Genomic DNA, 27,178 nt, shown 5'->3' on the forward strand with positions numbered 1-27,178 from the left:
ACTGCATATGTCATTTTGTTCAGAACAAGGGATGGGGTAGACTTTGTGTTAGGGTAATTTTTTCTGGTCAGAAAATATTCCACATGCAGGTCTTTGTTCTGGGGTAAACACACAGTGCCAGGGAACCAACATTGAGACAACTCTTTGAATAACGAGATGTGTGTGTTTTCCCAAAGCCTGCTTCCTATGTCATAGCAGTGCAGTTCGTGAAAATTTAACCCTGAACTGGTATGGTTCACCCTCAGGGACCAGTTTCACTTCTTTGTTTAACCTGCTGTGAGTCTCATGGATGTGCCAGTTGGTTGTGGTGTTTTCTGGAGGGGTAGGGCATCTATAAGCATAGTAAAGATGTTACCGATAGAGCCACATCATGCCAGTAAAGCCTATAGTTCAGAACTCTCGTCTTGTCTTCCTCCTGAGTGAATGGGAAGGCAGTATTGGCATGAACACCGTAGATGCTAAGGTAGGAGGAAAGATTGTTAGTATGAGGAGGTGGGGACACCAAGACGTCATCAACAGCAAGAGTCAAAACTTTAAAAGCCTGTCCAGGGACGACATGAAGGGAAACATAGCATTGGAAAGATATGACATAGGAAAGCCAATAACAGGTGGACTTACCTAGGACAATATTAAATGAAAGGGGTTTCTAACATTGAAAAGCAAACATGGGATATTTACCATCACACGTGACAAGGATGTGTAGGCAAAGGATGGTTCTACAGATTGGGGGATGATCTTAAGGGGCCTTGTGCTTAGGGCTCTTCTGTGATGTGCGTTTTTTGCAATAAGCAAATGTTAGGGTGCTAGGCTGTACTTATATCTCTTCTGAAATGATGATGTTTGTCCTGCTGTTTCCTGTGTCCCTCTCAGAATAAAACCAGCTCTAAGATTCCTAAAACATCTTGTTTCACTCAAAGCAAGTACAGAGAATAGTGTTTAGTCCCTATCCCTTCTTGCTCTTTTAAGTTCTCCAAACACTGGGCATCCCAGAAAACAACTGTCTTTAGAAAATTAGTGGATATATTATTCCAATTCAATATGGTGTAATACATTGTGTAGACTTCTGGGGGAAACTGTTCTCTTTCTTTAGGACTCCTTTAAACAAGTGTGCTCAGATATCCTCAGACTTCTAAAGCTGTGTCTTTAAGAGTTGAAATAATGAGATGCTGGGGAAATCTATTTTTGAACAACCATCACATGTTTCTAGTTGTATTAACATCTTTCGGGTCTAAAGAGACATTAAATTTATAACTGAAGATGAATAATAATGGTGCATTTAAAAACGAACTGTTTTGAATGTATTGATTTATAACCCTTATAAAAAATTATATCCTGCTCTTTGTGTATGCATCAGTTATATGCTTATAACAGCATTGGAGGGCTTTGCTTGAAACTTGAGTCTTGGTGCTGAAATGAATTATAATTTAGGCCAAATTGCTCTAGAATTTATAACAAATCAGAATTAGCATAACAGCCCACCAACTCCTCCCTCTATTGCCACTTCCAAATGGGAGGCCCAGGCCTGATTTATTTGTCTTCCCATGATCATCCAAGAGTGGTGTTTTATGAGAGCAAAGTGTACTTGGGAAGTTTGCTTTTCTAAGAAGTTTCAATGGTCCCTAGAATTAACCTTGCCTCCACCTTTAATCCTCACGGTCAGGCTTGGCTTTACTATACTGTGGCCAGTACAGTCCCAGGGCTTTGTACTTTGAAGGGCTGATGTCAGCACTGTGAACTGCTTAAGATTTCCCAAGGAGGAGATTCTACATTTTCATTTTGCAATGAGTCCCACAAGCTCCATAGTCATGGCGGCTTGTACTCCACATGTATTTCTGCACCCTCTGCCTGGTTTCTGCTCTGTGCTCCCTTGCTCTCCCCACCTCACCCCAGTTAGTCGAACATCCCTGTTTCCTTATGCCTAGGTTCTAACTAGGGAGTGCCTTTCCAGCAAGTTGTCCTCACAGGCGTTCCTATAGTGTGTGTTTACAATCATTGTCCTTGAACTGTGCTCCTCAATGCATGTACTTTTAAATGTGCAAATGTGTGCAAGGAGCCTGAACCCTATCATCTCCCAATTTCACAAAACCAGAAAAAGAAGTTGTTTCATTCTACAGGGCTTTCCTTTGGGAAACCCCCCAACAAATAACTCTTCATCTCCATTGATAAGGGTGCTTTTTTTAGGGTCTTAAGTAGTACTCTTTATCTGTAAACACTCGAGGAGATGGAACCGTAGGAGACCAAGTTAGGATACCTTGAGATCTTAGTGCACATCTGCTTTGAGTTGTTTGAGCTCTTGTTATCTTATAATTGAGCAGGCATTGAACATCATTTTTTTTAAAAAATCATTAGAAAGGAATGCCTTTCTCTACGCAAAGCATATGTAAATTTATAACCTGGTTGATACAAATACAGATGTACCATTAGCAAGTTCTGGTGTGGGATCATGACGCTAGGAGATATCTCTTGATACAGATGAAGAATTGGAGGTTGTGGGGTATGATCCACAGATAAACCATTTTAACATAGGCAGAGGCCTTTACACACGGAAGCAGTGCTAGAAAGGCCAATGGAACTCCCAGCACATCAACCCCCGGGGAAGATGGAAGAACAAGGGAAAGATGTCCCACTGGAGTTATGGAGTTTGTACAGTCCTTGCTTCTCTTTTCGTACAGCAGACCTGGAGTTGGAAAAATGGAGTGGATGGGTGCAAACCTTCCAAACAGCCTCTTGCCCTGCCTCTTCGTCTGGGGTTTTTCTCCTTCTTCTGTGGAATACTTGCTAGTGCTTCTGTTTGGGTTAGAGCTCCTATGAATATTGGACTGATGTAGTTGTACCCTGTACTATTGAATATTTAAACATTCATTCATTCATTCATTCGTTTCTTCATAAGTTCCCTTTTACTTACTCATCAAATAGTTCTTGGTTACCTGCAAGGATTAAAATAAACTAAATGTGATGATCCCCCATGAATCTTACCATGTAATTAAGGAAAATAGAACATAAATGATTAAACACATTAGTAGTCATCTTACAAGTTTTGATCATTGCTTGGGTAGATACTAGGAAGAAACAGATCGTAGGAGGAAATCATTGGATAAGGATATTCCGTGAGTTTCCTATAAGAAAGTGGGTTTTAAGCCAAGTCTTGAGAGTCAAAGTATACCACGTGCATGTATGTGCTTAGGAAGTAGTTGCGGGCAGGAGCACAGAGAGCTGGGAGCAGGAAGACCTTTGTGGCAACCATAGCTCTTGAGCAGAGGACAAAACAGAAAGACGAGGGTGGGAAGATGGGAAAGGGCGAGACCACATAAGGCCTTTGAGGCCAAAGAAAAAGCTCAGACTCCAGCCTAAGAAAAATGAGTAGACACTAGAAGATCTTAAGCAGGGCCACGACATAATTCAAATTTTGTTGTAGATGGATAACAGCCTTGGCTGCTATGTAAAGGCAACATTTCCACAGCAGAAGGAGAGGCTGCTCCATCGTCTGAGAGAATTGATGGTGCTGACCCAGGGCAGCAGCAGTGCAGATGCAGACAAGTGTACAAGTTGGAGAAGAGACTAGAAAATGAAGCCAGGAGGACTGGATGAAGAGGTCAGAGAAAGGATGAAACGGAGAAGGCCTCCGTGGGTGTCAAAGCTACAGCGGCCTTTGGAGGGCGGAGGGCTGAACAGGGATTCAGCGCTCTCTTTCCTCCAGATGTCCAGTCATCTTAGCCAAGGCACATGGAGGCTTCTGACCTGTACTTTCCCACTTGCCTGTGCAGCGGCATGGGAATCCTTAGCCTCTTGTTGCAGTGATATGCAAGCCGAGTTTAAAGCATGACTAAAGTCCAACGTTGAGGCTACAGCTTCTCCAACTCTGAAAAAGCAAACTTGACAACTGAAGATCGCCAAGAAATGTTGCCTCCTTGAGGCACAAGCTGGCAATCTCAGCTACTTGGAATGCTGAGGCAGGAGGATCGCTAGTTCAAAGTTATCCTGGTTAACTTAGTGACCTCTCTATTCAAAATAAAAATTACAGATAAGAACCCAGTGATAATGTGTGTGCTGCTGTACACAAGGCCCATGCCCTTCTTCCGCATCACACAAAGCATTAGTAGTAGTAATAACAATAAATAACGGGATGAGGAGATGTGTTTGGAGAGGGTATTCTGCAGAAAAACAAAACCCCAGAGGCTGTAGGAAGCCAACAGGTCCCTGCAAAGCAGAGAACAAAGCCACCAGGCTTCCAGCTGTCTGTCCTCAAGCATGACTCATGGGGACTGTCTCTGATGCTTGGCTTCCCATGCAGGTATGTTAACTTGAGTGTTATCAATATTGTTCTGCAGAAGAAGATTTCAACTCTCTTTGCAAGACCCAGAATGAGAAACACCCAGAAGCAATTTTGAGATGTTATAGAATAGTCAGGATACTGTCTCTGTTTCTAGTTGTAAAATCAGTTTCCGAACAGCGTGAGATAGTTTTAAGCTTCATTTCTCTCCCTGTTGCTTCTATCTCTTTTTAAATTATTCCTCTGGAAGCATCTATATATTTTTATCACCTATATGAGTAGATAGTCAAGCTACTATTTCAGAGGCAGAACTTGAACATCCCATTCACGGTCTTTGAATTCCATGTTTTATTGTGGGGGTGGGGGGGAAGCTGTCTTCATTTTAGTCACGGAGACAGGTAGAGAAAACAGTACAGGTGTCATCCTGAAAGGATTTAGGGTTATTCACACCCTTTACACTGTGTCATAAACCCTGCAGAGTCTACAGACCCAATGCTATGACTAACAGACATCCATGTGGATGCGGGCATAGCCTTCAAAAGAGCATCTGTGGTGCTCTGTAGACTTTCAGAGGTCTAGGGAGAAACCACTCCCCTCTAGGGACCAATTTGATTTTTGAATGTAGTCAGGCCTGGGCTCTGACCCGTACAGGTACCTTAATGGTCTGGTTCTCTATTTCCTTTGGGGGGGGGGGCGGTGAATGTTGTACACAGCTCACAGGGCTGTACTAGGGACCAGATAAGCTGAGCTAGGTATGTGCCTCACCATGCCTGTGACTCAGTCCTAGGTAGATTATCCATGTACTTTTTGTTCCTGGGCACAGGTAAGTGTAACTCAGTCTTCCAGCTAAGGAAAGTGATGGATACCTTGGGGCTAGTGAACTGGGGAGGTGTGAAAAAAGGTAGAAGAAAGGAGACTGAAAATGGAAAATCAATTCTTGTAAAGACAGATAAACCCAAGCTATCTCCATGTTTCCTAGCAGGCATGTTTGCCCCACAAAACACGCCGGTTCCAATTGCCTTTTGTTATTCTTATTTTGTTCTGTAGTTGATACTTGAATTTTGCAGAATTTTTGGCTTGCTCATGGTTTTAACCAGGGGTTTCTTTCAAGTAAGAGGGAAATGTAATGAGCGACATGAAAAGTCAGTGAACATTTAGTGAACAGTTGTAATGCAGTGAATTGGAAGACAGCAAAGGGCCATGAGGTCTCAGGCCAGCTGTCCCTGAGCGCCAATGTGCGGGGCTTAGAGCTGAGGTGGCAGACCTCCAGCAGGACAGAGAAAACAGAACACTCGTGCTGTGGATGTTCTGGAACTTGGCAGTGTTACCTGGTACCTGGCATGGTTGTGCATATTGGCTTAGATGTGATCACACACTTAGAACCTGGAAGCTGGCTAAGAGTACATAGACAAATAGTAGTGATAAACGACCTTAGGCTAGACATGGGAGGGAGCTGGCAGAGATTATGGGGTTATGCTGTACCCTTCCTCTGCCAGGGATGGTGCCTAAGGAGCTCTCTGCCTGCCCACCCCTCTCCCTTGTCATTTGTTTCATTGTGTGGTGGTCTGGTCTTACTTAACCTCTTTATTAATGATCTGTAAAGGGGCGTAAAGAGCAAGTGAGGGAAGCCACAGATGACACTAATTTGGGAGGTGTCGGAGTGAGGTTAGAAAAATCATACAAATGGCCCAAAGAAGGGTAAGAATTCAAAGAGGGGGCACAAATCCTGGAGGAATCCAGATGTTCACATCTGGGGAAGTTAAGCCGAGATGAGCAGGTGGAATATGAAACCCTGAATTCCAAAAAGAGGGGGGAAATCCACACATTGGAAAATCCAGCCTATACATATGCCATAGGTTAGAGCAGGAGCAGGTCCCAGAGTCAGTGCTGAGGGGTGTCAGGGTTACTGAGCCCTTACTGTATTGGTAGATACCAGAGCAATCGGTTTGATCACTTGTAACAATCTTGCCTCATAATTTTTGCCTTCTAGTTAGGACCTCATAGATTGTATGTGTTGTTTCTCAGAGGATCCACGGTTCCCAAAAAGATGAAGAGTTTACAGAACAGAGGCCCTAAATGGGGGCAGGACTTCATTTTGTCTTGTACAAAGATCTGAGTTCCCCGACAGTATCAGTAATTTCTTTTTCTTTTCTTTTCTTTTCTTCTTCTGTGTAAGTTTGAGAATATCATTTCCTTTTTTTCTTTTATTGTATATTGTTATTTACATTTCAAATGTTATCCCCTTTCCCAGTTTCCCCTCCAGAAACCTGTTATCTCCTCCTGCTTCTACGAGGTTGCTCCCTCACCATGTCCCTTCCTGACTTCCCCTACACTGGGGCATCTAGCCTTGACAGGACCAAGGACCTCTCTTCCAATTGATGCCCAGTAAGGCCATCCTCTGCTATGTATGCGGCTGGAGCCATAGGTCCATCCCTGTGTATTCTCAGGATGGTGGTTTAATCCCTGGGAGCTCTGGTTCGTTGATAATGCTGTTGTTCTTATGGGTTTGCAAACCCCTTCAACTCCTTCAGTCCTTTCTCTAACTCCTCCATTTCAATGATAGTATTCAGGATTCCTCCTGGGGGAGGCTTGCCAACTTAGGAAAGTGGCAGCTCTTGTCTTGCCTTAACCATTCTTGCTAGATATTCCCAGAGGTCACCTTTCAGCCATCTCACTGATGGACACTGTCACAGGCTGGAGCATAGCTTTCTTCTTTGTTCAGTCTCAACTCCTTTCAAACATTTCCACAAGCTCTCCAACAAATGGGGAAGGCAGACACACCCACACTAAGAACGAACGGCTCCATGCCTCACTGGTTATACCAACCAGAATGGTTATTTCCCCTTCTATTTCCCTGTCTCCCTTGCCAGAAGTTCCCACATGAGGTACTCCCCACCCCTTTCCTGTGACTTCTTTCTGCCCTCAATTCGTATTGAGATACGAATATGTATTCCTTCCCCTTTGTTTTCCAGAAAGTACAGTGTTAATGGAAGAACAACTATATACAGCAGCTGAGAGCTTCTACAGAGCAAGGCCAAGTGGTTCATCCTTAGAGGATAGGAGGTCTGGGTTTCAGGGCCTCATCTCTAGGCAGATCCTGTTCAGTGACCACTGGGCCACATTTGCTTGTGGTCTCAAAGCCATTATAAGGTTTAAAAAAATTACTGAAAAGACCCCGAAGAAGGCACCTCTCTGATCTTTTCAACCCTTCATGAAGGTTCCTGTGTACCCAGGACACAACACGGAGCATGCTCATAAGTCAGGCCTTACTTGTGAGTGTGTTGGTTGGAGGTCACAAGGTATAGGCAAGTTCAGATTCTGCCCGTCCACAAGAACAATCTTAGGACCTCTGTCAATGTGGCAGGGACTGCTCTCTTAGAAAGATCTAGAAGAAAAATTGTTATATTCTTTGGAAGAGAAAAGGTCATGTCTCTCGGTGAACCTGGCAAACCCAGAATTAAAAGGAAATGTCACTTGTGACTAAAGACATCTCAGTGAAATTCGATGAGAGGAAACCCCAGGACAGAGTTCCAGAGTGACAGTTGCAGTTGTCACCTGCACTGGAGAGCTTGTGCTCCTTCCAGCCTCCCTTCATGTTTGCTGTTTATTGCCTTTTTGTATATAGTATAAAATTCAGAAAGTTTAGTAAGTAATCAGAAACAAACTTTAAAACTGTCATATGGAGAAAGTCCAGATTCTAACCTTGTGATGGTGCGGCCAAGCGGCCAACTCTCCATGGTCCCAGGAGCATCATGGCTGGGAAGTGCCAAGGCTCTGGTCCGCACAGACTTAGTTCAAGTTCTGTTTCCACTCCTCGGCCTTTGAAGGCAGTAATACTAGCTCCTGTGATGGTTGTCACAGAATCCCATCACTTGCCTCTCTTTCTACGTGAATGTACTAGCATCTCTTTATGATACTGACCCCTGCTCAGCTATCAGGAAGACCTGGGAACCAAGGCCCACTCAGGTAGGCAGGCTGAGATTGGCACTGTGGGTCCCTCTAGGCATATACGGAGCAGAGAGGACTACCACTGCCCAGCTGATCTATTCCTGGCAATGATCTGAAGGGTCTTTGTCCCTGCTGGATGTGAGATAGGCTGTGGTGGCCTTGAATGGGCTTGTAATATAATTAATAGACCCGATGATCACCTAGCTCCTCCCTTGTCTACACTCTGATTTCTGACAGCTACCATTATAAAACAGGTCCCCTTTGCCTCATGGAACTGGTAACTGTAAACTGATTGTTCTAGGCTCTGGCGGCCGTTGGTTTTGGTTGGCTTTACAGTTTTATTTATTCTGTGCTCTCGTTCCTTGGCACAAGGCCCTAGCTTGGGAGCATGATGAAAACATGTCATAAGAAATCCTTCTCAGTCTTGAATGTCTGAGGATGGGTAACGTGCTGGGAAACTAGAGAGCAGCCCTCTTTCCTCTGAGAGGGGAAGGGTGTGGCTGCTGCCTTTCCCATTGCTAATCTCCAGTGCTCTTCTGGCTCCCAGGCCCTCAGTACAACCAGCACAGTAGAGAACTATCTTTACCTCCTTGGAATGGAGAGTCAAAAACAAAAAGGCCATGGAGGAAGCATCAGAGGCCAGGAACACCATTTGCCCCTGCTAATACAAATGCCCAGCATTTGTCCCTGCTTAAGGCCGGGGAGATTTTTATAAGCCAGATAAGGAGTTGGCACTGTGAGATGCCCCAGATAACTTTTTCATGTTCTTATTCTTAAAAATTATAAATGCATTCACATGTTAATGGTGGTTAGGCTGTTAAGTCAGGTATAGGTCTTCTTATTGGGTATGCATGTGCTTGGGACTGACTCTGACCATGCACCAGAAGCCCTGCAGGGTCACACATGTTTGGTGTTCCATGGTGATGTCCTACATGAGTCAGGGGTCATGTTCTGGGAGGGATGAGTGCAGGGTGTTGCTGTCTCCTTAGAACAGAAGGGCAAGCCAGCCCCCAAAGGTCTCCATCTAGAGCCTCATCTTTTGAGCAAGTCATATGGTCCACTCTTGTGGAGAAAGTGTCCCATGCTCTGATTTTTGTCTACTATCTGAGCCAGTCTATGAGACAGGCAAGAAGGGCACACATGCCATACTTGCTTCATAGGCAAATAAAGTGGCATCGAGACCATTGAGGTTTGTCCAGGGCTTATGAGACAGGCTTCTATCTCTGTAAATGTCTGAGATTCATGTTTGAACCTTAAACACAAGACTCTTGACCACATGTTCCTTCTATGTGGCTTGTCATTTCCTATGGATACTCTGATTGGATAAGAAGAGTTGTTGTTTTTTCAAATAATAATAAAGTTCCACTCGGTCCAAACGAGCTAAAATAAGATGAACCTCAAGAGAGCTCCATAGATTTCTACATTGCAGTCTTCAGGGAGCTTGGATAGGCTAGTGGCCTCAAAGCAGAACTCTGAGAGACAGGAAGGACATTCCTTATAGCTCAACTGATCTTGTCTTCCCAGACCTTGTATTGAATTCAAGGGCATAGAATGTGAGGGAAAGTGGTGTTTTATCAATGGGTGATGTATCCCTCACTTAAAAGGCTGTCATAGCAGTCTTGCCTTTGTAGTGGAGTCAGGAAGAGAAGTGAAGCATGACAAGATGAGTTGAGGTCTCAAATGCTTTACTCAGTTTTACCATTGTAGTACATAAGAAGCCGACAGCCGTATGGATAGGAAAAAAATGGTGAAATTCTAATGTAAACTGAATTGGTGGACAGAGGTCTGAGAATGTCGTACAAATTTCCTGAGTCACAAAATGTCCTTTTCATTTTCTTCCTCTATTGTTTAAAAGGTTCCACCCCTTACCATTTGCCAAGCATAATTGGCTTTAACCCAGCATGTTGCTCTGTGCAACCACCCTGAGGGCTTTCACCTCCTCACCTGGTAGCTACCATGTGGGAACAGAGAGAAAGCTCCTTGCTCAGCACGAGAGTTCAGAATCTGAGAACTGGGGTTGTAACTGGGCAAATCTATCTCCAAAGCTGCTCAGTGGGTATTTTATTGGCTGCATTGGCTTAAGTTTTATCCCTCACATGACCTGTCCAGGTCTCTACGTCAGGCTTCCCACCTGCCCCCGTGGGAACATGGGAACACAGGCAACTGAAGACAGGCCTTCTGTGCTGAGACTGTGAAGTAAACCAAGGTTCCCATCTACTTCCTCTTCACAGCCAGACTCTTTGCCACTAACTACTTAATTTCCCTATTCTCATGACTTCTTCCAACCCCTTTGCCTCTTCGTGTTCATCCTTTCCCTTGAATAGAATAGCCATTCTACTATGGATGTTTGGGGGAATTGAAAATGGGGTCTGTGCATTCTGGAACTTACCCTTTGTAGTATATTATTTAATACCTTGAGTCTTAGCATTTTGATCTGGAAATGGGGAGCTGGTATTTCCCTCTCCTTCCACCTGAAGTTCTTATGTGGCCCCAGTGAAATAACTATGTGTCATTTTTAGCTTCAAGTGTCCCCTCCTCTGACATCCTATTGCATAGCAGTGCAGTGTCAGGATGTCTAGAGGTTCTAGTTAAGCACTACTGGGCACTAGAAGGGTCTGAGAATCTTACTGATCATTTCCTATGCTGTATTGAGACTGAACACTTATCTACCTGTTGTCTCTGCACCGCAGTGGCACATCTTGCCAAAGGGACAAATGGAACACATCTTCCTGTCAATCTCCATGTTAAGAATGGGTCATAGCTAATTCTCACAAGGGTGAGTAGGCAGTCTAGGCAATAAAAATTGTATACTCATAGGTTCCAGACCCTATGCCTAGGCATTCACAGTAAACTAGCACCACCAGTGACCTGTTAGAATTAGGTTAGTGAAGAGGCTTAGAACTTCCAGGTATTTGAGAAAGATCGCCATGTTTTAAAATTATATCTACTGTATACCAGCAAGTCAGCAAGATTACAAAAAAGAATTCTAAAGCTGCCTCTCCCCGAGATGCTGCTGTTGTTATCTCCACTGACCCTGAAGAGATAAAGGAAACACTGGAAACAGCTCATTGAGAAGAGTTGAATTGTATTTCCTTTGCCCGAAGAAAAGCGTGTGCATACTTGCTGGTGGTGATGCATTCTCAAGAGGCTTCAAGGAATTGTGCAAGCAGGACACAGTCTGCTAGATGACAGGCCTTTGTGCTTCATGTTGCATGGCTGCTAGCAGCTGGCATCCTTCAGAAGTTGTGTGAAAGTGGGTAGAGCTCCTAGTGCAGACTTCTGAGAGAGGGTTAAGGAGACTTCATACTTAAGTCTTAATCTCATTGGGAAATTTTAGGGTGAAAAATGTAATTATATCTGAAATGCCCACAACCACAGCCAAAAGAATGTCTCCTCTTTGGAAGGTCCTTTGTTGATGAGATTAAAGGCTAAGCCCCTGTTCCCCTGCCTACAAATTATTCAGATTATTTGAAAAGAAATGAAAGAGGAAACTGGGAGGGGAGTCACATACCACAATAGATGAGGCTTAACTAATGCCTGCATGTTTAATAACTAGTTCAACCAATATTTGTTGAGTACCTACTATGTGCTTTTCAACAGAAACTAGACAAAATTCCTTCTTTTGACTATGTTACCCAAATAATACATTTTCTTGTTTTTCTTCTTTCTTTTGTTTGTTCTTTCTTTCCCTTTTTTTCCATTTAAGACAATGTCTCAAGGGTAGCCCAGGATGCCCTTGTATCTATATGGCCCCAAGGCTAAACTTGAACTTCTTATCCTTCTGCCACTATTTCTCAGGTGCTAAAATTAGCAGCATGCTCTAACTTGAGTAAAATCAATATTCTTAAGTATGTCAGTGTAAGAATGTGATCATAAGAATTCAAAACCATCCTGTTTAGTGTCAGTTGACTTCATAATGAGCAAAGTATCATCAATGGGCTCTCAGGCATCAGCTTGAAGAGTTCCAGCAGTTGACAGAGGGATGCCTGGTGTGGTCTGAACACCAGGACTAGATGAGGAAAGGGGTAAGGTGCAGAGGAAGTAAAAGAAAGACAGGAATATGACAGTGGTGTTAGAATGTGGGATAGTAGGAACCGGCAGACCCCACTGAAGTCCAGTGAGCTGCATAGCCATGGATCCAGAGTCACAACAGTGAGCTCCATTTGTCCTGGGTGGAAGGCAGCCCACGTCACAGGCTTTCTTTATTCACAGAACCCTGTACTTACCTGTCTTCTGTCACAGCATGTAAGTCTTTTCTTGCCCTGAGTTGAAGAAGAGAGGTTGAGCCTATGTAACCTTCTTCTAAGGAAGTGGGGAAGCTTGTCTGGAACTTGGTTATGTCATTGATCACCTCACTTTCTGCCTCATCTTCACTCCTGTGTGACCACTAGGAGCCATCATAGAAGAAGTATTCTGAAGACCAAGCTACTAGGCCTCATGCAAAGTCTGTCCCCACACAGGTTAGTTTCTAAGAGTTTGTACATCAGCCGACTTATAATGAGTCAGCTGGACAATCAAATAGTGAGATATCTATACATACGAGTAATTGTGCACCATACATCTTACATAATACACATAGTGTAGTATATGTTCAGCATTGTGCTAAGCGCTCCATCTAAGCAACAAAAGCCTATGTCATGTTTTTAAAACTCCTCTACTTGTGGACGGGCTCGGAGCGAGGGTATAAAGTAAGATGATAGTGTAGTAGGGTGAATAGTAGCACAGGAAAAAGACATATTGATCTCTGGCCCAGATATTTTAGAACTGTTTTGCTTAATTAAAAAACACAAAAACAAAACAGGTTGGGAAGCTAATATCCATTTAATGAGCTCATTTTGTAAATGAAATCCTTTAAACCATGTAAAAGGCCAGTGCTGTGAAAGCAACATGCTAGCTGCACTGATGAAGCCTTTGAGAATATTCCAAAGACAACTGCTGAAGCCTTCGAAAGATTTTAGAGAGGGTCTACTCAATCATTTGTTATGCTTGCTTTCGTTTAAAACAAGGGTTTCCTCTATGCCGAACCCTGATCTGTATGTACAAACACAGTAAGTGCCTAGTTTCCAGATCAAAATGCTAAGACTCAAGGTATTAAATAATATACCACAAAGGGTAAGTTCCAGAATGCACAGACCCCATTTTCAATTCCCCCAAACATCCATAGTAGAATGGCTATTCTATTCAAGGGAAAGGATGAACACAAAGAGGCAAAGGGGTTGGAAGAAGTCATGAGAATAGGGAAATTAAGTAGTTAGTGGCAAAGAGTCTGGCTGTGAAGAGGAAGTAGATGGGAACCTTAGTTTACTTCATAGTCTCAGCACAGAAGGCCTGTCTTCAGTTGCCCGTGTTCCCATGTTCCCACGGGGGCAGGTGGGAAGCCTGACGTAGAGACCTGGACAGGTCATGTGAGGGATAAAACTTAAGCCAATGCAGCCAATAAAATACCCAATAAAATGCCTCTTAATTCTGAGATTCCTTGCCCCAGCTAAAATGACCAAATCATGTCAGGCAACAGCTTTTGAAGCCCCATAGTCTGATGCTTAATGTCCAGCTTCAGAAATAATAAGGGCAACTTCCCTGAGCCATTACCCTGTTGCATAGCTTAGCGTTTGTAATGTGCCAACTTATCACCCCTAACAAACTCATGAAGCAGGCCCTTTCAGCAGTTCTCATTTCAGGATAACTAGATCCTAGGGCGTTCATGAAAGCTGTCCCCAGTTAAGAGTAGAGGTGGTTTCTCTTATGAATGGGCAGTTAGCCCCTGAAATGCAGTATTCTATTTTTATGACCTTGGTGCTATTAACAATCAGAATTAGATACTTCTTAGTCTTGCATAAGGTACATTGAAGGATACGTAAGAGCATCAATGAGCCTCTGGATACTGGATCCTAGTAACGTTCCTGCCTCCCCCCAACATCATATAACAATGAAAACGGATTCCAAGGATTGCTGAATGTTCCCTTGTGGGCAAAGTTCCCCCAACTGAAAATATCATATCTACACGTAGAAGCAATGTACATGCATGGCCTAGAAGAATTCCTGGAATGCACTTAGACCATTGTTCAGTCCACTAGCTGAAGCCACATCATATACAGCCTGGAAGACAGCAGCTTCGCTGATGAGAGGAAGCATAGCTCTGGGTAGAGCAGAGGAAGGCGTGGAAGTTTTCTGAATACACTGGGATGTAGTGTGCACACTAGGGCATGGTGGACAGAATACTAGTCAGTGTATGTTGTTGGATGGAGGTGCAGAGAATGGGGTGATGTTCTGAAGAGGGAGACACCTGACACAAGAACATAGTAGATTCTAGCTCCTGCTCCAGACAATGACTAGGGCATCCCCAGACTTCACAGGCCTGGCTTAAACCCCACTCCAGCACTAGCTGTTCTCACAGCCTGGTCCATGTGTTTAACTTAAGTGGCCTCTGTTTCTTCTCCTATACAATATAAACAGTTTAATATTAGTTTGTAACTTATAGTATGGTAGTGGGAGTTCCTAAAATCATTATCTGAGGTATCCTATAGACTTTTGTCATGTGTCCTGCCCACTGGACCTGAAGCTGTGATACTAAGTAGCTGTGAAAATGGGATCTGGGCTTAGACTGCCCAAGTGTAAACCCAGTGTGGCCATGTGCTCCCTGTGGGATCCTGACATAGCACCTCAGCCTGGAAGAGACTCCAGCCTCTGGGTCCTCATCCTCAGGCCCTATGTCCCAAAGTTAACCTTTTTGAGCTACGACATAATCAGGAGCTTGCTGCTCAGTGCCGAGCAGCGGGAAATCTTGTTAGCTTCTGCACCAGGATACCTCCTCTTAGCATCTTTCCTTCCCATGGCTACCACAGCAAAGTACCAAAAACTCTGACCAAGATTCGGACAGAGTGGTGTCCTCCTAGTGCTGAGAGGATGTTTCCCTGTTCTGTGCCCCCTAGATGTCTGGTGGTTTGTGAGCAGTCTCCTCTGTCTGACTTTGGCTTTTAGCCTACCACCCTCCACTCTACCTTCATCTTGCCATGGGATCCTTCCTGTGCCCATGCTCCAGATCTCCACCCCTCTCCAGACACACTCCTTATGTACCTAAAACGTAGAGTGGCCCTGAATCTCTCCAGGCTCTGCCTAGGTGTGTAGTTTACTATCTCCAGAATTTATACAGGATAAAGTGGGGCGGAGCTGGCTGAGTGGGAATTTGGCATCAGTTCAGTAGGCCTTGTTTCTCCATCAAGAATTGCTTCTCTTCCGTCAAACAGGGACCTGCTGCGAACGTTTTCAAAAGATCCCTGTGTTGGGAGCTTTGAGCAAACTTGATCTTCCAGGTTTAACTTAAATATTGTTTCCATTTTGAAGCTTGTCATGTGGGTGTACCACAGAGCACATTCGCTTTCCACACCCCCCAAGCCCCCGGTGGAGGTATGCATGCAGTAACAGAATACCAGGAAGAAAGAGGGAACTTGAAATGTATCCCAGGCTCTAGGCCTGTGTGGAGACAAAGCAGGATGTAAGTAAAACCATTACTTCTCCTTCCTGATCAAAGGCAAGATGCTGTCCCGCCCCCTTCCCCACCACCCAGAAAGCAATTAACACAGCCTGGCTGCTCCTTGGTAGTGTTGGTGAGTCTCAGCTCAGGATCAGTTCTGACTCAGGGGATTTGAAAGTGGGGGAACCCTGTGCGTGCGGGTTGAAAAGAAAATGCAGGTTTACATATAGAATGTATTATAAAGTTCTGGTGGAAGAGCGTGCCCACCAACTTAACAGGATGACAGATCACTCTTTTTTTTTTTTCCTTTTCTTTTTTTCGGAGCTGGGGACCGAACCCAGGGCCTTGTGCTTGCTAGGCAAGCGCTCTACCACTGAGCTAAATCCCCAACCCCCAGATGACTCTTTTCAGTGGACTTTGGTGCCAAGTGAGATCAGAATTTAGCAGCAGAGCCTAAAAGGTTAATGTTGTAGGAATCAAGTAGACTCAGATAGATTTGACAGCTACCTGTAATCTTGTGAAATGCAGATTCTGATTCCTCTCAGGTCCAGGTGGAGCTGAGGGTCTGCATTTCTGCCCAGGTGGATTTGCCAGAGTTAGAAAAAAGTGGGAAAGCGGAAAGACCATACACCCAGGTAGACCGATGTGCCCTTTGCTTTTCTTGCATCTCCCAGGTGACATTCGTGCTGATGTGAAGACCACACTTTTAATGGCAAGGGTATATATCAGAAAAAAACTGTGAAAGTCTGATGAAAACTGTGAAGCCAAGCTAGTCGATGAGCATCTGGTACAATTTAGAACCCAGCTTATGGCTTACAGGGTAGTACACTGCAAACCGTAACCATCTACAGACAGAAAGGAAGCAGCAGCAGCCAGGGGCAAGCATCTACCCTTCAGAAACAGGTTCCTTGCTTTCTTGATCTTAAAAATCTTAAAAAAAAAGATTGCTGGGGGTGCTTCTGTCTGCTTCTTTACTTAGGCACACATTGGACTGGGAAAGAAAAGTCATTAAAGAACTCAAAAATACTACTTAGAAACTAACAACATTTTGTCATAATCTGCCTGCTGTTCTGGTCCTGCCTGTAAGACGAAGAGGCCACCACAGCCTTCTTACAGCCTGGCCCCTTGACATGTGGTCTGCAGGGACGGGAGGGGGCTTCATTTACACTGATGTTTGACAGGCAAAGCCAAGACTCTTTGCCTTTGAAGATGAAGGAATATTCCAGCTCCTTTGAGGATACTAGGCCACCAGAACAGTCACTTGTAGATGGCCTGAAGGTTGATGCGGGGAGGGAGCTTAGCCTGAACTTACCCCAGCTCTTAAATTCCTCTGCCAAAGGAGCAGGACCTGCAGAGAGTGAGCACCTCTCTCCTCTAAGCTCTTCTGCCCTGTGCGGCACAAGAGGCAGATCCCAGGGTTCTCCTGGTGAAGATCTGGTTTGTAGGATCTGACTTCTCAGAGCCCTCTTTGTTTTGTTCTATTTTAAAATACAGCAAGGTTGCCTACATTCCAAATCTTCCTTGCCTGCACTCAATAATGGAAGGCATTTCCTTCCTGTCCATCCAGAGTGAAGATCGGGCTGAATCTTGTATACACTGGGTTGAGTCATGAGTTTAATAGACTTGATTTAATCGGGGCGGGCAGGGGCGGGGTGCGGGTAGGGGAGGCATGCTTTCTCATCTTGAAAAGACCGTTTGCCTTATTCTTTCAGTATGTGTTGACCACCTACTGTGTGCTGATTCTAAAGGGCTTCCCTTACTGCCTCTCTGGTTAGAACTCATCTCCAAGGCTGTCTACCAGTGATTTTACATTTTCTTCAGCAGTGTCGCAGGCTCCTGGTGATTAGTACATGTGCCCCTTGTGTGCATCTACAACATACGCACATTTATGCACTGCATGAAGTACTCACCACATCGTATGATACAGATTCCTGGTCTTTTTCCTCCTCACAGCTCCTCTGGGCAACCATTCTACTTCAGAGGGCGTGGATCCACTTTCCTGCTTTCTAGTGGCCACAATAAGTGGTCTTAGGATTATGGGGACAGCTCCCTGCCAAGGCTAACTTCCCTGTCCACAGTGACTAGATATTTACACTGTCATTCTTGGTGCGAGGGCTAAGACTGGAGTAAGCACCTCGGTGTGTGCATTTTAGGCATATTTGAGAGTATTTCTTTAGCAGTGAGACCCAGGATTTTAATTTTGCACATGAGATGGAGCTGATGAACTGATGGGAACATGGTTGTTTGCCAGTGGGAAGAAGCGTCCCGATTGGCACCTCGAGGTCCTTAGCCCATGCTGTCCTGCTGGAATCAAACCAGTATCCATCCTCACCCCCTAGATTTAGACCCCACTGGGTGACATTAGTCAAACTCCATACATAAAAGCTTTAAATTGATACCATTTAAATGGCTCGAATTGAGGAAAAAGTAGAAAAGAGAAGAATAAAGAGGATTTCTCTGATAAATGTCGTTGTTTTTAAACTCCAAATTGAACCGAGCTTCAGTCTTACAAAGAAAGGAGGTGGGCTCAAATAAAGTTGCAAGCTAAGCCAGATCCAGAAATGACAAAAAAACAAAAATAAACAAACAAAAAACAAACAAACAAAAACCACACAAACCCAAACAAAAAACCAAGCAAATATTGTGTTTTACTCAGTTTTTAAATGCAGTATGTAGGGGGTGATGAGCAGGATGTAAACGTTCTGCCCTATAACCTTTATCCTTTGGTTATTTGGTCAAAACTCAGCCATGCATGGTGTGCAAGGACTTTACAGATAGAATGAAAATTTCATTCTAGTACCATTAAGGAATTAAGGAACTAGACTGTTTTAAAACAGAGTATTCTGGGTCATTTAAGTAGATGTTAACACTGTAGAGTAGAGGAGGTGGTCGAGGCTGAGGTGTACACTCAGTGGGAGAGCACATGTTCTACAATTGCTAAAGCCTGGATTTGATCCAAAGCACTGAAGGAGAAAATAGAATGGAACAAAAAAAAGCAGGATCAGGTACTCTGGAAGGGCAAAGAAGAGAGGATACAGAAGAAAAAGAAGTCAGAGAATTCCAAGCAAGGAAGAAAAAGCTCCTGGAGAAAGGGGTCCTAACCAGTGGCTGTGGGTGGCCTCTAGAAGCTGAGATGGACCCCTACCCAACCACCAATACCCAAAAGTCCTGCGGCCACGTGGAGCACACTGCAGCCAATGACCCGAAAGAGCTGGAAAGTAGAATCATTCTCTGAGTTCCAGAAAACATGACAGTCTGGCTGACACCCTGCCTTTGGCCTTGTGAGACCCAGAACAAATAGCTGAGCCACAACCCGCCACATTTCTGTCCTACAGAACTTGGGAGTGGATGATAAACGGTGGGTTGGGGGCGTGCGCTAAGCTCTTAAATACGTGGTCATTTCTATGACAGCAACAGCAAAGTAGTGCACACAGTTGAGCCAGCATCTTAGTGCTGGGCAGGGCAGAAATAGATGGTGAGATGAGCTGACACCTTCTCTTTGTCTCTAGCCCCTGATGCAGGGAAGGTTAGTGTTATGCTTTGAAGAAAAAACAGTATATCTAACTGCAGTCAGCATGGTAGGGACTAGTGTGGGTGTTCTCTATACTTTCTTAGTGACAGTAGCCCTAGAAGAGCTGATGGTTTTTATTGTTTTGTTGTTGTTGTTGTTATCACCATTATGTTTAACTAGTAAGAGTTGTGAGGTTCATAGAGGTTAGGTCCCTGAGACAAGTGACAGGCCCGTCTCAGGCTTGCATCATAGGACATTACATTCAGGTATGAATACAGTATGCCACCCCAGTAAATGTATTAAACTATTGCAAACACTCACCATTAGAATGTCTTTCATCGCATAGAGCCTTTGACCCTGTTTTAATGCCCTTGGAATATTATACCATAACATTGTGAGCAAGAAGGGAAAACATTTCAAAGTGAGATGGTCAAAGAAATAGACTTTCCACTTCCCTCCCCAGATCTTCCCATTGAAGATAGTACACACTCAGGTTTCTTCTCAATTCCTTGGCGGGGGGGGGGGGGGTCCTTCGGCTCTAGACTGTGTGAAAGACCATGCCTTCCTCACACCAACTGCCCTGTAAAAGCTGAAAGGGAGACATGTTTACACCTTGGATGTAGCATCAGGAGCCAAAGGAATGTCAGGTGATATAACTACCCAACATTACTGTCATTTTATCTCACAGGGGAGGAAGTTGCTGTGCCGATGTAACCTCTGTTGTCCTTACTAGAATATGATCTTACGTTCAGCCACGGAAGGTGTGAACATGTGCCATGCTCCTCCTTGTTCTGTGCATTTAAATGTGTGAATGTAGGAACTGGGCTTTTGTACTATACCATGGTTTGCCCTGGAAGCTGAGTTTATACAGTGATGAATAAAATGAGTTCCTTATCCAGGGATCTTCCAAGCAAATGAAGGACAGCTAGAAAAGCTAATCATTGCAGGTCAGTGCTAGAAGGCATCTGAATATCAGAGTTACACACACACACACACACACACACACACACACACACATACACACACATACACACACACCTCCCTGCTTCACCACTGAAGGTAAAAGGAAAATAAGTGTTGACCAGGCACATAGAAGGTAGAGAGAAGTGTCATCATCATATATATGGTGCGTGTGTGTGTGTGTGTGTGTGTGTGTGTGTGTGTGTGTACAAAATGGCAGCATATAAATGTCCACAAACATATCCAGAATGTAGAAAGGAAAAGAGCCAAGGCCAAAGAAAACAAACAACTTACAAAAAGCTCTGAGCTAAACTCCTGTCAACTCCAGAAATAACAAAAGCCAGGCTTATAATGTATGTGTTGTGTTGACATGAATTTTGATTCAGTTTTTAAACGCATTCAATAGAGGGTAACAGGAAGGATTCTAAAGATGTTGTATTCCCAGTTCCTTTGAGGACAAATAATAGAAAAGTGTTCTACTACTTAGAAGAGAATGAGTTTCCGCATAAGGCAATGTACAAGGAAACACTGAGCAGTCGCATGAATCTAGGGCCCGTGCTTCAGAACAAGTCCCTCTGGAGGAGAGAATCAGGGTTGGTGCTGGAGAACTACAAGGCGCAGAGACCACTGAGACAAGTGATGTATAAAGCGTATGTTGCATTAGTGCTGAGAAAGACAGTAGGACTGCAGAGATACCCTCGAAGAAGGACCAGTGAACTTTAGATGTTATGAGATAGAAGGAGAAAAGAAAGAGTTCGTGGCATCAGCCAGCAAACAGGTCTTCCTTCTAGGGCACGGGGCAGCCCCGTAGTTGACTTCTTCTGGATCAGAGCAGGTTACTCCTCTGAGTTGGTTTCAATATGATGACAGAAGAACAAAAGCTTTCAAGAAAACAAAGCCAAAAACCTCACAGAAGCAGGGAAAGATACAGTTTCAAATGCTGGAGGTTTTCCATGCCCTTGTTTTCTTTGGAGAAGGTTGCTCGCCCACAGAGGGTGGCAGGTGCAAGATGTTCTGTGAACCTCTGCTAGGGTCAGACCAGCTGTAGTCTGTCTGTCTTATGCGACCAGAGGCACAGTGATGTCTTGACAGGTGTCCTGATTCTTGGCCTAGGGTGTCACGGCGGGGCTGCCAGTCAGCAGGTGAGCGAGCTTGGCGGCCCTCACTTGGTTGCACACCTGTGGCTGCTATAACTCCGTAGCTATGCTTTCTCAGGTACTCAGATGGTTCCCATCTTCTTGTGACTCGGTGTGGGGGTGGAGCGGTTCATGAGTCTGTGCACAAAATGCATTTTGTGTAATAGTACTATACAGCTGTCCCCTGCCGTTTAGTTTTCTTTCCCTCTTCTGATACTAGCTGCTGGGTTTTCTTTAGGAGATTCTGTTGGGCCTCTGCAGTTCTAGAGTTTGCATCCGGTTCTGTGCTGCTGGCTCACGTCAGTCCATTGTAGTCTACTTTCTCTAGGTTTGCTCCCTACGAAGGATATTAGGTCTTTCATGATTCCGTCAGTGATGAACTCATGACAAGGCTTGACCACTAAGTCTTAATTTTGAAGTAGTCTTTGAGATTGAGAAAACATGGAGTGTCACAGGCTGTAGGTCCACAGCAGGTATAGAACTCTGCCTGAAGATAAACATAAAAGAAGAGGGAAGTTGACAAGGGTAATTAGAGGCAGACACAGATTTTGAGCGATATCCTCTGAGACCCTGAATTCTTTCACAGCCCAACTCAACCTACTTCGCAATGGTTTACCCACGGAAGCCAATCAGACACCTTTTACCATACCCCAGCTTGGTGTTGGAGAATGCAAAGTGCATCCATTATTGAGCCCTCGTTCATGTCAGTTTATTTGCTGCCATCCTGGGGACAGTCACACTTCAGAACTATAGAGGAAATGTAAGGCATAGTGTAGCCATATCGATAATGACGATGAATATGACCCCACTGGAGGGGCATCTCCCCAACTTTGACATTCCTTAGCACTTGACACACTATGCATGCTGCCATTATGGCATGGCATTTCCCAACAACCAGACCATCCCTACAGAGGGATGGGCCACAGAATGCAGTAGTTACCTCCCATAAAAGCTGTCATCCCACCGTGAATTAGTACAATGAATCCCTTAGTCTGATGCCCTCTTGAACGACTTATTTGTCCAACACCCCAGATTTTTGGACCGCTCCATGCTCCTTTTCATCACCATCTGTCCCACTTGTGCTCGTAAGCCACTTTTAAGCCTTTGCTCATATATTTAAGCCAGTGCTTCGGCAGGGAGAGCGACGCACTTGCCTTGCATACTCAATCCAGCTTCTGCATGGCCCAAAGCCATTGTAAATGAAACTAGCTTTCACAGTCTAAGCGAGTTTCTCAGCAAGTTCCCACAAGGAGAGACTGGGTTGGTCTGAAGCTGGCAAGTACTTGGGTCCATATATCTGTTGCAATAAAACAATCCCGGGGAGCCCCGGCTTGCAATGTTGACTGATGAGTCTAACCATTTCCAAGGCTGCTCCTTTGAGATAAATTTCCCCTTTGCTTTTGACCAGCCTAGCTTTAGAACCTCTCAGACTCGGGGTCAGGCACAGATGATGACGTCATGGTATCTGTTTACATCGTTGTCTCCCCTGAACTCACAGGTGCCCTGGATAGAAGAACTGAGCCACTCCGAATTCAGAAAGCACAGCCTGGACAGGGGAGTTGTAAGGACCTTGAAGTAGAGCCCCAGATCCATCCTCACTTGTGCTTTGAACAAGTCTTACAGCTTTTTGAAGTTGTTTATCTTTATTTTTATGTAAAAGCATAAGCATCAGGGCAAAAGATACCTTGTCTGTTAGGACCAAACTTCAAAGGGAAGGGCTTGGCCAGTCACCTGTCAGAGACACTTGCCAGCCGTGAGTGGGTTTCCCACGACTGACATCCTGGCCACGCCATCACTCTGCTCACATGTTTTCCTGGTACAATTTAGGCCTTATTGTCCCACGCAGTGCCTTGGGCCCTCGGCAAAGCATAGTCTCCTAGGTCCATCCCTAGGAACTAAATGAAGAAGCTTTGCAAGCCAGCTCCTACCCCATGTGCCATAAAGAAAGGCAGGCCCAGCATAGCTGTAACTGCATTTTCCTTTTCAATAAAAGCCAAGACTTGAAATGTATTTGTTAAATCTTTTTTTTTAACAGAAGAACACTGATTTGGATTCTTTTAAACACGGTGCAAGCCCATGTGCCTATGTGCCAGGAACAAGCAGAGGCCTTTAATTTACAGCCTCTGTCCTAAAAGCCAGCCAGAACCGTGGTAGGAAGTGTCTGAACGGGGCCCGCTTAATCAGACCTGTGACAGGGATGTGACACCAACAGTGGGCAGTGGCAAAGGGTGACCCAGGAAGCATGAAGAGGGTGGTGTGGGACAGGGCAGGAAGGTCAAGGCAAGCAATGAAGGGAGCTGTCAAATCTCAACAGATACATGGCCGATACCTGGATACCTGTTGATAGGCCTGCTGGGAAGTTCTAGGGCACTTGTGGCGTGCTAGCCTGAGTATCACCCATCAGAAGAGTCAGGAGCTGGGATACATATCTTCTCCTACTCCTGTCAGTCCCCTGCCTGAGCTCTGTTCTTGGAGGAGAGGAGAGGCCAGGAGACAGGCACCTCTGGTATCAGGAGAAAGACTGAAGGAAGCAAATTTGGCACCGCATGATGAGTTTTCAAAATGTCCTTGCCCCGTGGCAGCAGAGACAGATGACAAAGGTCCTCACACTAGTTTCAGCTCGAACCATCGGATGAGGCTTCCAACATATGTCTCTTGTCTCCTTTCTGTGCCAAAGCAGGAGCTAGGGCAAGAAGATATGGGAGCTGCTGGCAGACATGGCATCGCTGGGCTTCCCTCTCACAGCTCTGTCCGTCCATCACAGAACGCTCTGCACTGTTCCATTGGCCCTCAGTGTCCTCCATCAGGGTCTCTGGGGACCACCCTGCACCCGTTTCCCTCAGAGTGGTCCAGATTGTCTTATGTCTTCTTAGCCGCCAAGTACAATGTCATAAGCAATAAATAAATAAATTGTTGGCCTATACGGAAAGCATATTTTGTCCAGATGCGTCCTTGAGACTTCAGCCCAAAACACGAAAGTCAGATTGGAAACTACACTCTAAAAGCTTCTGGAAAGTAGGATCAACCAGAAGGCAATTTGATTGGCAGGTGCTACTACCCAGGACCCGGTCTGTGTCCCACTGATGAGTCAGGACATCTGTCTTCTAAAACACTGAGCTTGTGCATGCTAAGGGTGGGTGGCCCAGCTGGACGGCCTGGCTCAAAAGCAATGAAGCTTTGTGCATTGCTTAGCTGGGGACCTGACCTGCGAGTTCCTTGGCCACCTTCTGAACAGCCAGACTAGAGTAAGCCTTCCTTATCAACAGGACTTAGTTCAGCAGCTTTCTCTGAGGTATAAGCTGTTCTCAACTGCCTTGGTTTTCTTGGATGCAGAAGGAAAGACCTTTGGGAGATGTAACCAGGAATGAGAATGGCTCAAAGCCAGGAAGAAAGGTAGGTAGCCCTGAGATCATGTGAACACTGAGGGACAGAGGTGAATCAGCAGGGAGGAGAGCCAAGAGAGGAGATAAAGCTTGGGTGACAAAATCACCATATATCACTCACCAGAGTTGACCGGGCTTGCCTGTGTCAACTGGCCATCAATTCTTCAAACGTCCCTCTTTACTGTGTTTAAAAGAATGAGCTTATAAAAGGTTGGATAGGCTGGAGATGAAGGAGTATACAAGTAGAACATCCCCAAGTCTCTCCCCCACCATGCTATTGCGCAGATTCTCAAGACTCACACAAGCAAGTGTATGTACATCCATGCGCGCGCACACACGCACACACACACACACACACACACACACACACACACACACACACACAATTGATTTTTATTAGATTTAAGCTGTGCTACAAAAGCCATTTATAAGTGTCCCTTGTACGGCCCTCTATTAATGGGTATCTTTTCACATCAATACAATCTTGTCCTTTGTTTGAAATGCTGTTTTGATAGGTGACCAGTAATCTCTTGGCATTTTTCAGGTGTTTTCTAAGGCCACTCTCCCAGGTGCCAATCTACTGACAGCAGTGCAGAAGATCCACACCTCACAGCATCAATGCATTGCTAGTAGATGATCTTTTACCATCCACCTGTTCAGTGCCATAGAATTAAAGATTATGTAGGAATGTGAGAAAAACAGACTATAAAAATGACCGGGTTGGAGTGAAGCATGTGTGTGTGTGTGTGTGTGTGTGTGTGTGTGTGTGTGTGTGTGTGTGTGGTAATAAAGTGGTATATTGAAGAAAAACTGGAGAGGTCACTTTCATAACTGATTAATTTTCCTAAAGGAATTCCTTCACCCACTGGCAAGACTTTTTTGTTTGCACATATGTGTTTGGATGCATATCTGTGTATGTGTCTGTCTGTCTGTCTGCCTGCCTGCCTGTCAGTCTGTCTTTCTTGACTCTAGATGGTGAAGAATAAGCCATGGTGGTATCAGTGTCCAATTCTGACACTTTCCAGGGTATGATATTTTTAAGTGTGCTTAAATATCTCTCTCTCTCTCTCTCTCTCTCTCTCTCTCTCTCTCTCTCTCTCTGTAACTTCCTTTATATCCCACTCACTGTCACCTTCCCAGTCCCCCCACCAAAGTCCCTCTCTTCATCTCCCATCCTCTCCTTCCCTGAGAGGGTAGAGGCTCCTCCTGGGTATCCCCCACCTTGGCACACCAAGTCTTTGCTGGGTTAAGCACAACCTCTCCCACTGGGGCCAGACAAGGCAGCCCAGCTTGAAGAATACATTCCACAGACAAGTGTCAGCTCTAGAGAGAGCTCCCTACCCCTGCTGCAGTTGTTCAGGACCCACATGGGACAGAGCTGCACATCCGCACTCCTCATTTCTTGTTGCAAGGCAATGACAAGCAATTACTTGAATGGTAAAGAGGACTGGAGGAAGGGCTGCCTCAGAAGTCCCCTTACCTGATACTAGGTGTCTCCGGGCACAGAGTAGAAAGCCAAAGCAAGCAAGGGGCACATTACTGCCAGCATGAAGCAAAGGTCTTATCAGATGTGAGTTGGCAAGTCCTGGTCCAAGATGACCAAACACCTTTGCAGATGTTGGTTCTCTTCTCTCAGTCAGGTAGTAAGATGAAATACTTAAAAAAAAAACAAAATAAGTGGAGAATAATTTTATAGTCAGCTGAAATTGTTTCAAAATGTCTTAGTGGTTCTCACAAACCATTGGCTGTCCTGGCCCCAGACCAGAACCCGATTTCCAGTTGCGGATGATAAATAAACAGAGTCCACTGCCCTTTGTGGCATGTGGCTATTTTTTTAACCCATGCAGATGTGTCCTATTTACATTGAAGCTGTCACACAATTTAGTGAAGGCCCACAGGATCTGAAGGAAAGCCAGCCTCCAGCTCTGGAGTGTTCACAGGAGAGGGAATGGTCGATCTCCTCCACAGAACTGTGGCATTGTAGTCCTGAGGTGGGGTTGGGGGGGAATGTATGAAGAAGATCTGAGCACTCGTTGGCCAGCAGCAGAGTCTGCTGACCACGCAGGCTTTGAGCTAATGTACAGGAGCAGGTATGATGAGACAGGAGAGGGTTGGCACTGCTATAATTTTGACATTTTTGCAGTCTGTGAAAAGTCTTGAATCTTTAACAGGTATGAAAATCCCCTCATTTGGTACAAGCTTGTGCATGGAAGATTGAGTCTGAATCGAAACACCAATTAGAGAGTGCTGCCTGTTCTCCTTTTTCCCTGAGTGTGAGGTTTCCTTGGCAAAATACTTGTTTGGCTATAATTTTCAGACTCACCCCTAACAGACCCACCCATGTCTATGGACCTTTACAGGGAGCATACGGAGGCCTGAGCCTCAGAGTGGAAACAGGGATGGTGCACATCAGGTTCACTCCACATACTGGAGAGATCCCCATTTTGAAAGGTGGGAAGGCCTGCTCAGGGTCAGGGTCTCCCAGTCTCAAGACCTTCA

General features: G+C 44.9%; 1 protein-coding gene across 27 annotated transcripts in view; it reads left to right on the plus strand.

Annotated features, from left to right (window-relative positions):
• Positions 1-27,178, plus strand: part of Erc2 (ELKS/RAB6-interacting/CAST family member 2) — an 860,860-nt gene that overhangs the window by 699,921 nt on the left and 133,761 nt on the right. The gene's annotated exons all lie outside the window — the stretch shown is intronic.

Source organism: Rattus norvegicus, chromosome 16 (assembly GCF_036323735.1).
Source record: "Rattus norvegicus strain BN/NHsdMcwi chromosome 16, GRCr8, whole genome shotgun sequence".
In the NCBI taxonomy this organism is placed as follows: Eukaryota; Metazoa; Chordata; class Mammalia; order Rodentia; family Muridae; genus Rattus; species Rattus norvegicus.